At 35.6% G+C, this 11816-nt stretch overlaps 3 long non-coding RNA genes across 5 annotated transcripts; all 3 read right to left on the bottom strand.

Annotated features, from left to right (window-relative positions):
* Positions 1-176: 176 nt before the first annotated feature.
* Positions 177-6387, bottom strand: LOC124420895. Of its 3 annotated transcripts, none has more exons than XR_006941428.1 (8): positions 6312-6387; positions 6169-6233; positions 5247-5305; positions 4626-4696; positions 4411-4508; positions 714-866; positions 505-649; positions 177-447 (listed from the first exon to the last, which is right to left on the bottom strand). It is a non-coding gene; the product is annotated as an uncharacterized LOC124420895 (long non-coding RNA). The 3 variants fall into 3 exon arrangements; XR_006941430.1 differs by having other exon boundaries at positions 6169-6224; positions 6312-6362; XR_006941429.1 differs by lacking the exons at positions 177-447; positions 505-649; positions 714-866 and adding an exon at positions 2726-2774.
* A 758-nt stretch (positions 6388-7145) lies between these two features.
* Positions 7146-8057, bottom strand: LOC124420911. The gene is made up of 3 exons (XR_006941435.1): positions 7788-8057; positions 7577-7723; positions 7146-7518 (listed from the first exon to the last, which is right to left on the bottom strand). It is a non-coding gene; the product is annotated as an uncharacterized LOC124420911 (long non-coding RNA).
* A 222-nt stretch (positions 8058-8279) lies between these two features.
* Positions 8280-11810, bottom strand: LOC124420742. Its single transcript, XR_006941349.1, has 3 exons — positions 10421-11810; positions 9447-10360; positions 8280-9378 (listed from the first exon to the last, which is right to left on the bottom strand). It is a non-coding gene; the product is annotated as an uncharacterized LOC124420742 (long non-coding RNA).
* Positions 11811-11816: the final 6 nt, after the last annotated feature.

Raw genomic sequence — 11816 nt, 5'->3', positions numbered from 1 at the left:
ATGTAGGCAAACAAATTGCTGAAAATTTGTTGAAGCCATATTGGTAACCGAGGTTTCTAGATGCCAAAAGGAAGAAATGTCGGCCTTTTTGATTTTTGCTCGGAGAGAAAAAGAAGGTGGAGTCTGTGGCCTCATCATAAAAAAAACTAAATTTTTGATTTTATTTTTTTTTATATAAATTAAATCAATTTTATTTAAAAAAAAGAATTAATTAAACTTAAAGCTAAACTTAAAACTAGACTTAAAACTAAATTTTTAAATTAAACCGAAGCAAAACACAAACCTGCAAAGTCACTTCAACACCAACTCCATCCAACGAGGGAGAAGCTGTTTTCCAGCACCACCACGCCTGGGGTGCTCTGGAATAATTTTTGGTTTTCCGACCTTCTGTGAGTTTGCACCCGGACGACAAGACGGACCGGACGAGTGTCCTTTTTAAGTAATTTTCTATAAAAAAAGGAAATGTTAGACTAAATAAATATATATTCGTATTGCTAGGCTTACTTATCATTCATCGTATCGAATCCATTCCGTTTGCGTTTTTTTTGTCAAACGTGCGCGAACAGGGTTGAGCTCAGGCCTCTTACAAAGTAACGCGTGATTTTGAGATCTCAGGTGGTCTTAGCCATATATATTTATAACAGAAAACCTGTGAAAACAAGCAAAATTATTTAAAAGGTGTGTTAACTTAAAATATATTTTCAATTACTTACCTGGTTTACCCGAACGGACCCTAATACGGACGGACAGGAAAGCCTCATCAGCCAAAAGTACTCTTCCCGCTCTATAATTGCCTCCCGTAAACCAGCTAGTTGCCGCAGAAAAAGAATTGCCAGATCCGGTTTATCCCCGAGCGAAATTATGAACTTTTGAAATGCAAACATAAATTTGAGCGCATATAGTTAAACCTAAATTCAAACCTAAAACTAAAGCTAAATTCTAAATTTAAACCTAAAATCAAACCTAAAACTAAAGCTAAATTCTAAATTTAAATCCAAATTCAAACCTAAAACTAAAGCTAAATTTAAATTTAAACCTAAAACTAAAGCTAAATCTAAATTTTAAATTTTAAAACTTAAATTTAAACCTAAATCTAAAACTAAAGCTAAATTTAAATTCTAAATTTAAAGCCTAAATATAAAATTAAATCTAAATTGTAAAGCCTAGACAGACATTATCCCGTCTCACCAGCTGTGCAGAAGTTGATGTACGCAGAGCTGGATAGGATGCTTAACCTTGGGGTCATTGAGCAGAGCGAGAGTCCTTGGAGCCATCCGGTTACTCTCGTCCGTAGGGGCGAGAAGAACCGTTTGTGTCTGGACGCTTGTAAGCTAAATGCTCTCACGATTAAGGACGCCTATCCTCTGCCGCACATCGAAGGTCTTCTCAGCCGGTTAGGGGATACATATTACATATCTAGCGTTGATCTCAAAGACGCGTTCTGGCAGATACCACTAGATGCACCTAGTAAGGAGAAAACTGCATTCACGGTGCCAGGACGACCACTTTACCATTTTACGGTCATGCCTTTTGGGTTGTGTAATGCAGCCCAAAGGTTATGTCGTCTGATGGATAAAGTGATCCCCGCAGCACTTCGTGATAAAGTTTTCGTCTATCTAGATGATCTTTTGATAGTATCTCCAGACTTTAAGACACATTTGGAATTGCTGGATCGGGTAGCGCATTGTTTGGATTCAGCGAGTCTGACCATCAACGTAGCCAAGTCCAAATTCTGCTTCAAGGAACTGAAGTACCTAGGGTATATAGTAGGAGGAAAATTAAAACCTGATCCTGATAAAGTTAATACTATTATAAAATACACATACCCGAAAACCGCAAAGCAGGTTAGAAGCTTTATGGGAGCCACTGGTTGGTACAGACGCTTCATTCCCGACTATGCCACCATATCCACTCCAATATTTAACACTCTCAAGAAAGGAAAAGTCTTCAGTTTTCCGGACGAAGCAAAAGAAGCCTTCGACAAGTTAAAATCAGCCCTTACAACAGCACCAGTACTTAGACATCCGGACTTCAACAAGCATTTTTACGTGCAGTGTGATGCTTCAGACGTCGGTTTGGGAGCAGTTTTGTTCCAAAAAGATGAAGACGACGGCGAGCATCCGGTAGCGTTCTTCTCTCATAAATTAACCAGTGCCCAGAAAAACTATTCGGTCACCGAGAGAGAGTGCTTGGCGGTAGTGATGGCAATTAAAAAATTCCGTACATCGAACTGTTGCCGTTTACAGTCATCACCGACCACAGTAGCCTCAAATGGTTAATGTCCCATAAGGACCTCAGTGGCAGACTAGCTCGGTGGAGTTTACACCTCCAGGCCTTTTCATTCGCTAATGAACATCGGCCCGGATCCAAAAATATCGTACCTGATACTTTATCGAGATATGATATGGAGGAAATATCTGCGGAAGTAAATAATTTAATAGATTTGCAGTCAAGTTATTTTAAAGAGCAAGGTTACCTGGACTTAATCGCCAAAATCCGTGAAAATGCCGAAAGTTTACCAGATTTGAAGGTAGTTGACGATTTGGTCTACAAACGAGTTTTGCCTTACGATGGTATTCCAATAAACGAAGACTTCGCTTGGAAACTTTGGGTTCCGCTTGAATTGACCCAAGACATTATTGCTAAGTGTCATAATCCACCTCAAGCCGCACATGGAGGTTTTGGAAGAACACTCCACTCCGAAGAGTCAAAGAATATTTCTACTGGCCAAACCAAAATATACAGGTTCGTACCTTTGTAGCCAATTGCCAAATCTGTCGAGAAACAAAACCCGCTAATTCAACTTTACGACCACCCATGGGAGCGGAATCTCAAACGGAGCGCCCGTTCCAGAAAATCTTTATTGATTTTCTAGGCCCGTATCCGCGGTCCAAAAACGGGAATTCATTTATATTCATCGTTCTGGACCACCTTACGAAGTTCGTGCTATTGAAGGCTATGGCAAAGGCAAATACGAAAAATGTAATAAAATTCCTAATCTCCGAAGTATTCCACAAATTTGGTACCCCGGAAATAATTGTGTCAGACAACGGAAAACAGTTCGTCAGCAAAGAATTTCAAGACATGGTTTGTAACTTTGGCGTCAAGCACGTAAAAACCGCTACCCACTCACCACAGGCAAATGCCTCAGAGCGCGTGAACCAGTCGATTCTGTCCGCAATTCGTTCGTATCTACACAGGAGATCATACTGAGTGGGACAAATACCTGTCAGAAATAGAATATTCGTTAAGGTCATCAGTACAAACATCAATCGAAGTTACGCCGTACTTCGCACTGTTCGGTATGAACATGATTTCGCACGGAAGTGTATATAAGCTTGCGAAGAAACTACAATGTCTTCATGATCCGGAAATCGACATAGTACCAAAACCCGTAAAAATGGACTTAGTACGGCACAAAATTCGTGAGAATCTGCACAAAGCGTATTTGAAAAACGAGAAGACATACAATACCCGTTGCCGTCAAGTCAAGTTTGTACCAGGTCAAGAGGTTTATCGCCGCAACTTTCAGCAAAGCGATTTCAAAAATAATTTTAATGCTAAACTAGCCAAGAAATTTTTAAAATGCCGAATTGTCAGACCTATTGGTAATAGCCTATACGAGGTTGAAGACCTTCAAGGAAAATCGTTGGGGGTATTTCATGCCAAAGATTTGAAACAATAGTTTCAACATCTTTGGTGGTTCTAGTCCCAACGATTATACCTACTCCTAGCTCGAACCAAAATGATAAAACCTATTTTATTTTCTGTATTTTGTATAAATGAGTTAGTAGATACTTTCTACACCAAACATTTTGTTAATGATATTTTGCCTTGATTATATTTAACACTTTGTTTTCTTTTTTTAGTGAAAGCCTACGACCAGAGGAGTTCATTTGTGTTGTGGAACAGTAAACAGTCGTGATAGTTTGCCCGTTAACGAGTAGTTCGCCGAGTGCTCAACCAGACTAAATATATTAATTTTCGTTTATGACCACGTTGTGATCGTCAGACGCTAGTCATAGATGCAATTCCGTCATAGCACCCTTTGGAACCATTCACTCAGGGTTAGGAATTATTAGTCATCTAAGCGCTGAATAAAATTTGGCAATTTGAATTGTCTGGGAGCAAAGCTGCGACGAGTATCCAACAAGCGTTTCGGGTAGAAACACGTGAATTACTCGTTAACAGGGAAATCTATCACTACGGTATGTTGTTCTCACAACACGAACTATTCCTGGCAAAATAGTTTTTTTTGATGGAAAACATTATGATCTTAACGATCACGAAATAAGGCAATATATCTATAATTCGCTTTTAAATCAAATTTAAATACTAAATCTAATATTAGACTAAACAAAATAACTTAAAATTAGATGTTAATAATAGAAATTTAAAGTTTTCACTTACCGATTAAAATTTTCGTTGATTGGAGAAATTTTCCTCTCGTTCTTACAGTTGGCTGGTATTGTTGATTTTCTTCAGGAACCAAAATTTGATGATTCAACCTGTGAAAGAAAAAACTAAACAATTAGTATTTGGTCTAAAGTAAATTTTGATGATACAAGTCATTTTCAATATCTAATCATTTGATTTAGATAAGTTCAGTATTAGTTAGTACTTACGTTCTAGAATAATAATTGGGTTCATATACCGCATTCAAGCTTCCGGTCCAGGTCCAATCTGAATTTATAACCTGTGGAAGAGAAATAAAATATAATTAGTTGAATTAATTTAATCTAGCTTTTTGTAATCTTCTAAAAGGACAAACTGAATTCCAAGCTAAGATCAAATCATTTTTATTCATTATTCCTTTTAGAAAATTACACTTTATATATATATATATATATATATATATATATATATATATATAATATATATATATATATATATATATATATATATAAATATATATATATATTATATATATATATATATATATATAATATATATATATATATATATATATATATATAAATATATATATATATATATATATATATATATATATATATTTTTTTTTTTTTTTTTTTTTTCAAAATAATTTTATTTTTGAATATTTTTACTTTTATTTCCGGAGAAATTGTAAGGGGTATTTCTCGCCAAAGTCTCTAGACGTTAGTCTATGAGCTTTGGTGAACTTAGTCCTTACATTTCTACCAAATTCCTACGATTAAGTCGTGAATGTGAAGAAAAGTGAAATTATGTTTCATTATAGATTATTTAGTTTTAGGTTTATTACTTACCTTTCCCGAACGGAAGCAGCAACCAAGGCCAAATCCCAGGTCCAATTGAATGTTATTAGCTGAAAGTAAAAGAAAATTTATAAAATTATTAATTTTGAATTAAAGCAAAAAGATATTTTAATTGGAGAAATAATTTTATTTTCACTTTTCTTTTATTTTATCCATTTAAGATTGGTTTGATTTTTTTAGAGTTTTATTAATTTTTCTTTTGTTTTGGATACAAAAGGTTTTGGTCACGGTTCACTTCATTTTTGTTTACACAAATAATTTTGTTTTAAATTTAACTAATTCACAAATTCTAATGGCCACTGTAAATTTTCAAACTTTAGTTTCCGTTGGTCTCGCTTATTAGATCCAGTCACTAAATTTTTTTTTACAACCCACTGTATTTGAAGAAAAAAAATATTTCACTGTCACTTCACTTTTTGTTCTCACTGTATCTTCCAAATTTAAATTTTAAATTTTTTTTTGTCACTTTTCAGAACCACTCTAATTTCTTAAACAATTTTCTTTTTTCAACTTTTTTTCATTAAATTATTTTTTTTTTGTCCGAACACTTTTGACACTCACTGTAAATTCCGATCAAATAATTTTTCTTTAACATTTTCACTTTTAATCATTCTACACGAAACGATTGTTAAAACTTTTTCAAGTATTTTATTTTTTTTTTTTTTTTACTTTTTACACGCACTGTAAATTCCAAAATATTTTTTTTTTACCCGAATTCACTTTTTCCAAAACCCGAACCGAAATTATTTTAAATTTATAAATTTTTTTTATTTTATTCGATTAAAATTTTTTTTTACACGGCACTCAAACTTTTGACGCACACTGTAACCAAAAATTTTTTTTGCACCGAACCACATTTTAATTTTCACTAAAGTCCACTTTTTATATTTCAAATATAATCCATTACACTTACCTTAAATTCCCGGAACCACCTTAATCCCTAGTCCACTGGCCCATCTGGAACAAAACCTGAAAAATCTAAAACAAAATTATTAGAAAATTTTATATAAATATTTATAATAATTTCCACCTTTTTTTGTTATTTTTTTTACTTACCATTTCATTCTGCTTCAATCCGCCATCTTTCAGAATCGGCCATCAAATTTTTCTATAGGCTCAAGGCAGCCAACATGCTTAAAAAATAGTTGGTATTTTAGCAGTTGGGGACTCATTTTTAATATTTGAAAATTAAGATCTTCCCTTTAATTCCAATTTAAAAGTAAACGTTTTTATATTTTTTAACAAATGAATGAAAATTATGTATTACATTTTTTCTTAAACTTCAAATATATGGGAAAATTTTAAATTAATATGGTATTACTATTTTTTTGAAAACGTTAAAATCCTTAAGCATGTCAGATATAGAATTTTATAAAATATAGAGAGAATGACACTACCTTCTTTATATTTACCATGCAGTTGTGTAGTAAAATCATAGTAAGTCGCCGCCCGACCTGTTTCAACGGCGGTACAGAGTCGTACTTTTGGTTATGAATGAATAAAGGGTTGCCATATTGTAAATTCTTTTGTTGGGAATAAAGAAAATGCCCAAAATCCCAGAAAATTTTTAAAATTAGGGACATTCATAAATTCAGGGCGCAAATTTTTCCACCCCATTCTGTATCCATAAATGGATTACAGAATGGTACGATTTGTCGTGTGCACCCTGTAGTTAGGTGAGTGGAGGTAGAAAATAAGAAGAAGTTTAGTGAATAGAAGAAGAAGAAACTTAAACAGGTGGCAACACAATGAAAAAGGGATTTTTTTTGGAAAGAAGAAGATGAATAAAAACAAAAACAAATAGCTTTAAAAAAATTTATGTAGGCAAACAAATTGCTGAAAATTTGTTGAAGCCATATTGGTAACCGAGGTTTCTAGATGCCAAAAGGAAGAAATGTCGGCCTTTTTGATTTTTGCTCGTAGAGAAGAAGAAGGTGGAGTCTGTGGCCTCATCATAAAAAAAAATAAATTTTTGATTTTATTTTTTTATATAAATTAAATCAATTTTATTTAAAAAAAAGAATTAATTAAACTTAAAGCTAAACTTAAAACTAGACTTAAAACTAAATTTTTTAATTAAACCGAAGCAAAACACAAACCTGCAAAGTCACTTCAACACCAACTCCATCCAACGAGGGAGAAGCTGTTTTCCAGCACCACCACGCCTGGGGTGCTCTGGTATAATTTTTGGTTTTCCGACCTTCTGTGAGTTTGCACCCGGACGACAAGACGGACCGGACGAGTGTCCTTTTTAAGTAGTTTTCTATAAAAAAAAGGAAAGGTTAGACTAAATAAATATATATTCGTATTGCTAGGCTTACCTATCATTCATCGTATCGAATCCATTCCGTTTGCGTTTTTTTTTTGTCAAACGTGCGCGAACAGGGTTGAGCTCAGACCTCTTACAAAGTAACGCGTGATTTTGAGATCTCAGGTGGTCTTAGCCATATATATTTATAACAGAAAACCTGTGAAAACAAGCAAAATTATTTAAAAGGTGTGTTAACTTAAAATATATTTTCAATTACTTACCTTGTTTACCCGAACGGACCCTAATACGGACGGACAAGAAAGCCTCATCAGCCAAAAGAACTCTTCCCGCTCTATAATTGCCTCCCGTAAACCAGCTAGTTGCCGCAGAAAAAGAATTGCCAGATCCGGTTTATCCCCGAGCGAAATTATGAACTTTTGAAATGCAAACATAAATTTGAGCGCATATAGTTAAACCTAAATTCAAACCTAAAACTAAAGCTAAATTCTAAATTTAAACCTAAAATCAAACCTAAAACTAAAGCTAAATTCTAAATTTAAATCCAAATTCAAATCTAAAACTAAAGCTAAATTTAAATCTAAACCTAAAGCTAAATTTAAATTTAAACCTAAAACTAAAGCTAAATCTAAATTTTAAATTTTAAAACTTAAATTTAAACCTAAATCTAAAACTAAAACTAAATTTAAATTCTAGATTTAAAGCCTAAATATAAAACTAAATCTAAATTGTAAAGCCTAGATCTGAACTTAAAATTAAAACTAAACTAAATTTTTAAATCTAATATTGTTAAAGTTTGTTTGAGAATAATTTCGATAATAAAATCCAACATTTATAATGTTTAAATGAAATTTTTAAAAGTCTTAATCAATTAAAATGATCGGTTAAACAATATAAGCGGCGGTAAGTAGGGAAAGGAAAGTTTGCAGGGTAAATTTTGGGACGTCCCTAATATTAGGATGTCATGGCGGGATTATCCAATCCCGAGTGGGAGGGTTTATCCTGGCACAACATCTGTCAGCCGTTATAGGTCGTAGGAACGTTTCATCAGGGAGACAGACAGAAACCTACTCTGTGCCCCTTTATAGTTTATTTCGTTTATTTCTTTTAGCTGGTATGGTTTTTATGTGTGTGTGTAGGTGTCTAGAGTGGTAGCAAGAACCACACCCATCCGGCGAGCTCCAAGCCCGGCGAAAGCGAGCATACCAGCGCCGCTACCACTCTGGCAACACTAGTTTCTTTTGTTTTGCACAACCGCTACACAACATAAATGGCGCCCAACGTGGGGCCCGAGTAGGTCCATAGCCTGATCTTTTGTTAGTTTTCTAATCCTATTTAGTCATGACTACGTAAGTCCTGTTAGGTCATACCTAGAGTCCCTAATTGTCGCGACGTCGTCGGACGAAATAGTAAATTTAGTTTTTACTTTTCTCCATTTCAATAGATGGGAAGCTATAATTGTGCATGGTCACACCTACGTAAGTCCCGGACAACAGGACAATTTTAGTCTAGTTCGCGTTGCGACGTGTGGTGTGAACAATATGGTCATGCAGAATTATAGATTCTTCAGCCTATCCTTTCCAAACAATTTGAGGCTCTCAGAATAGCTTTCCATAGCATATCTGAGAATGCTCAAGTTGTGAAGAAAGTATAGCTAAGGCCAGCCCCCTCTTTTACAATAGTCCATAGAGTATTTGTTTTAGAAACATGCGTTTTGTCCGCAGTGAAGTAGTAAGGGTAGTCCTACAGGTTCTAGGTTATCAAACCATCTTCTAGTTGCACCTTTAAAAGTTTTTCTGTGGGAAACAACTACTAAAATTTTATCCATTTTAATTTTTTTCTTGTCTGCATCTCCTGAAACCAAAATAGAAAAGAAACAATTAGAAACGTAAAAAAGAACTATAATACATTTTGTACATTACCTGCAAACTTTACTTTCCTGAAATACACCGCCGATAGTAAGATTTTATTTAATTTGAGATTTCAAGATTTATCTTTGGTTTTTTTGGATTTGGATTTTGAGTTTTTTGTAGAACGTTTTAGGTTTTTCGTTACGAAAGTTTTGGATTTAGTTTTTGAATCTTTACTTCCTTTCTTTAGAATTGATTTGTTTTTTTTTTTGTTTTCCTTTGGGAAAGAGGAGGAATTTCTTCTAGTATTTTGCTAATATTTATCATAGAGATAAATAGTTTTTTTACTAGCGGTCTGTTATATATACGAATCTTCAATTTGATATTTTATTATATTTTGTTATTTTGGTTGAGTTTTTATTGTGGGGGTCATTCCGCCAACTAGATTTCTATTCATTAGGAATGGTCTTAACTCGCTCGGCTAGGACTCGTGTACAAACTGAGCATAATAATATTTCTAATATGGAGAACATTACACGCACCACTGCAGGAACTGTAGTTCCTACGGTGCATCCGACGTATACGATTGCCAACACAGCTACGACAACTACTACTACAATTCATGTCTATGGCCCATGAACGTTCTGGGTTTTTAAATGAGTCTGCCATCTCCAACAGCACGATTACATCGTCTGACTACAGCAGTATCACCGCCAGGAATGTGCAACAAGAGTTCCGAGCAAATGTTCCGCCGACAGCTCCTCAACCTGTTAACATCGTCACCACAGGAGGCGATATGTTTACTTTTGTGCGGGAGGGATTGCTACGGCAAATACGGCAGTTGCGAACCGAATTGCAACAGGAATTCGGCAATGCTGCTGCTCCAGCTAATCCGCCGATAACGGTCCTTCAACCAACGGAGCCGCGAACATCTGTTCGGCAGCCAAATGCAGTGTTTAACCATCAGCCTGTAGAGCAGCAACCACCTGTTAGGCAAGGAAACAATTTAGTAACGAATCAACTACATCAACCTCAATTGTACATACCTGCTAGTAATTACCAGTTGCAAAATGATTTTCAAACAACCCAAGGACAAGCATCTAACGCACAGCCGCCTTATGTACCACCAAATGCGAATCCAGTTTTTCCAGCACCAATTCAATCCTCACAAGGTTTACGTCATCTGCTAGAAGGCCAGGCGCTGGACTGGTATTGGAACCTACGTAATTTGAGGCCAATACAGTCCTTTGATGAGTTGGTGGGAGCCTTCCTTACCCAGTTCCGAAGATTTGAGAACGAGTTCCAGTTACAAAAACAAATTATGGATCGTCGCCAAATGCCGATGGAAAGCTTTGAAAGTTTTTACAATGATGTGATGAAGCTAAGAAATCAACAGCGAAATCCCTATTCAGAACGAGATCTAGTGGAGATTATGAAAAGTAATCTAAAGCCGTCATTGTCACATCTACTATTTTCCGTGACCACTTCTAGTCTCAACAAGTTCTGTCAGCAGGCTAAACGAGCCGAAAATTTAATTATCTGTCAGAAGCAGACTTTTCAAGGCAGACATTCCGTCCCAGCTCGCGTCCATGAACTCCAGTACGAAGAGGAAGAGCCCATACCAATTCTCGAAGTAGACGCCTTAGCCACTAGCAGCCGCTATGTATGTTGGAATTGCAAGCAACCAGGCCATAGCTTCATGGATTGTCCGTCACCAAATAGGCGCATATTTTGTTTTCGGTGCGGGAGAGACGATGTAGTCACGCCTAGGTGTCCTAAATGTCAGGGAAACCTGAAGGGGAACGAGTCCCAAACGGGGGAGACTCGTTCAAACCAACCCTAATCCCGGATAATCCTCCGTCCAGCCCTACTCGAATTCTAATTAATTCCGAGCGTTTAGCTCCAGAAGCTGAAAAGCCGAAAGTTCATGTAATTAAACCATTACATCAAAGAATTCATGAGTATAATGAAGCTAAATTAAGAATCTTCGGGCAGGTCTCTAACAAGATAAAGAAAGCTATACAGCGTTACAAAATCAGGAAAAGAGTGAAGCATGAAATAATGTCGACAAGTTTGTATGAAGGAAAAGATGCTAGAGTATATTTGAAAATTCCTATTTATGGACACGAGGTAGATGGTTTATTGGACAGTGGAGCTACCGTTTCCTGCCTGGGTAAAGGTTGTATGGAGTTAGTGGAGAGTACGGGTCTACCAGTCCAAAAGTTTATGTCCTACGTTAAAACGGCCGATGGCAGTCCACACAAAATTGTTGGAAGGGTAAAAACGGTGATAAAATTTAATAATCATTCTAATGAAGTCACCTTATATTTGGTACCAACACTAAGTCGGAGTCTATTCTTAGGCGTAGACTTCATGAAGAGTTTCGGTCTTTTCCCTGCCCTGTGTAGTCTCTCTACTAATGGAGTAAATTTATGTCCAGAG

The sequence above is a fragment of the Lucilia cuprina genome, chromosome 6 (genome assembly GCF_022045245.1).
Source record: "Lucilia cuprina isolate Lc7/37 chromosome 6, ASM2204524v1, whole genome shotgun sequence".
NCBI lineage: Eukaryota > Metazoa > Arthropoda > Insecta > Diptera > Calliphoridae > Lucilia > Lucilia cuprina.
This window is presented reverse-complemented; position numbering and strand designations above follow the sequence as displayed.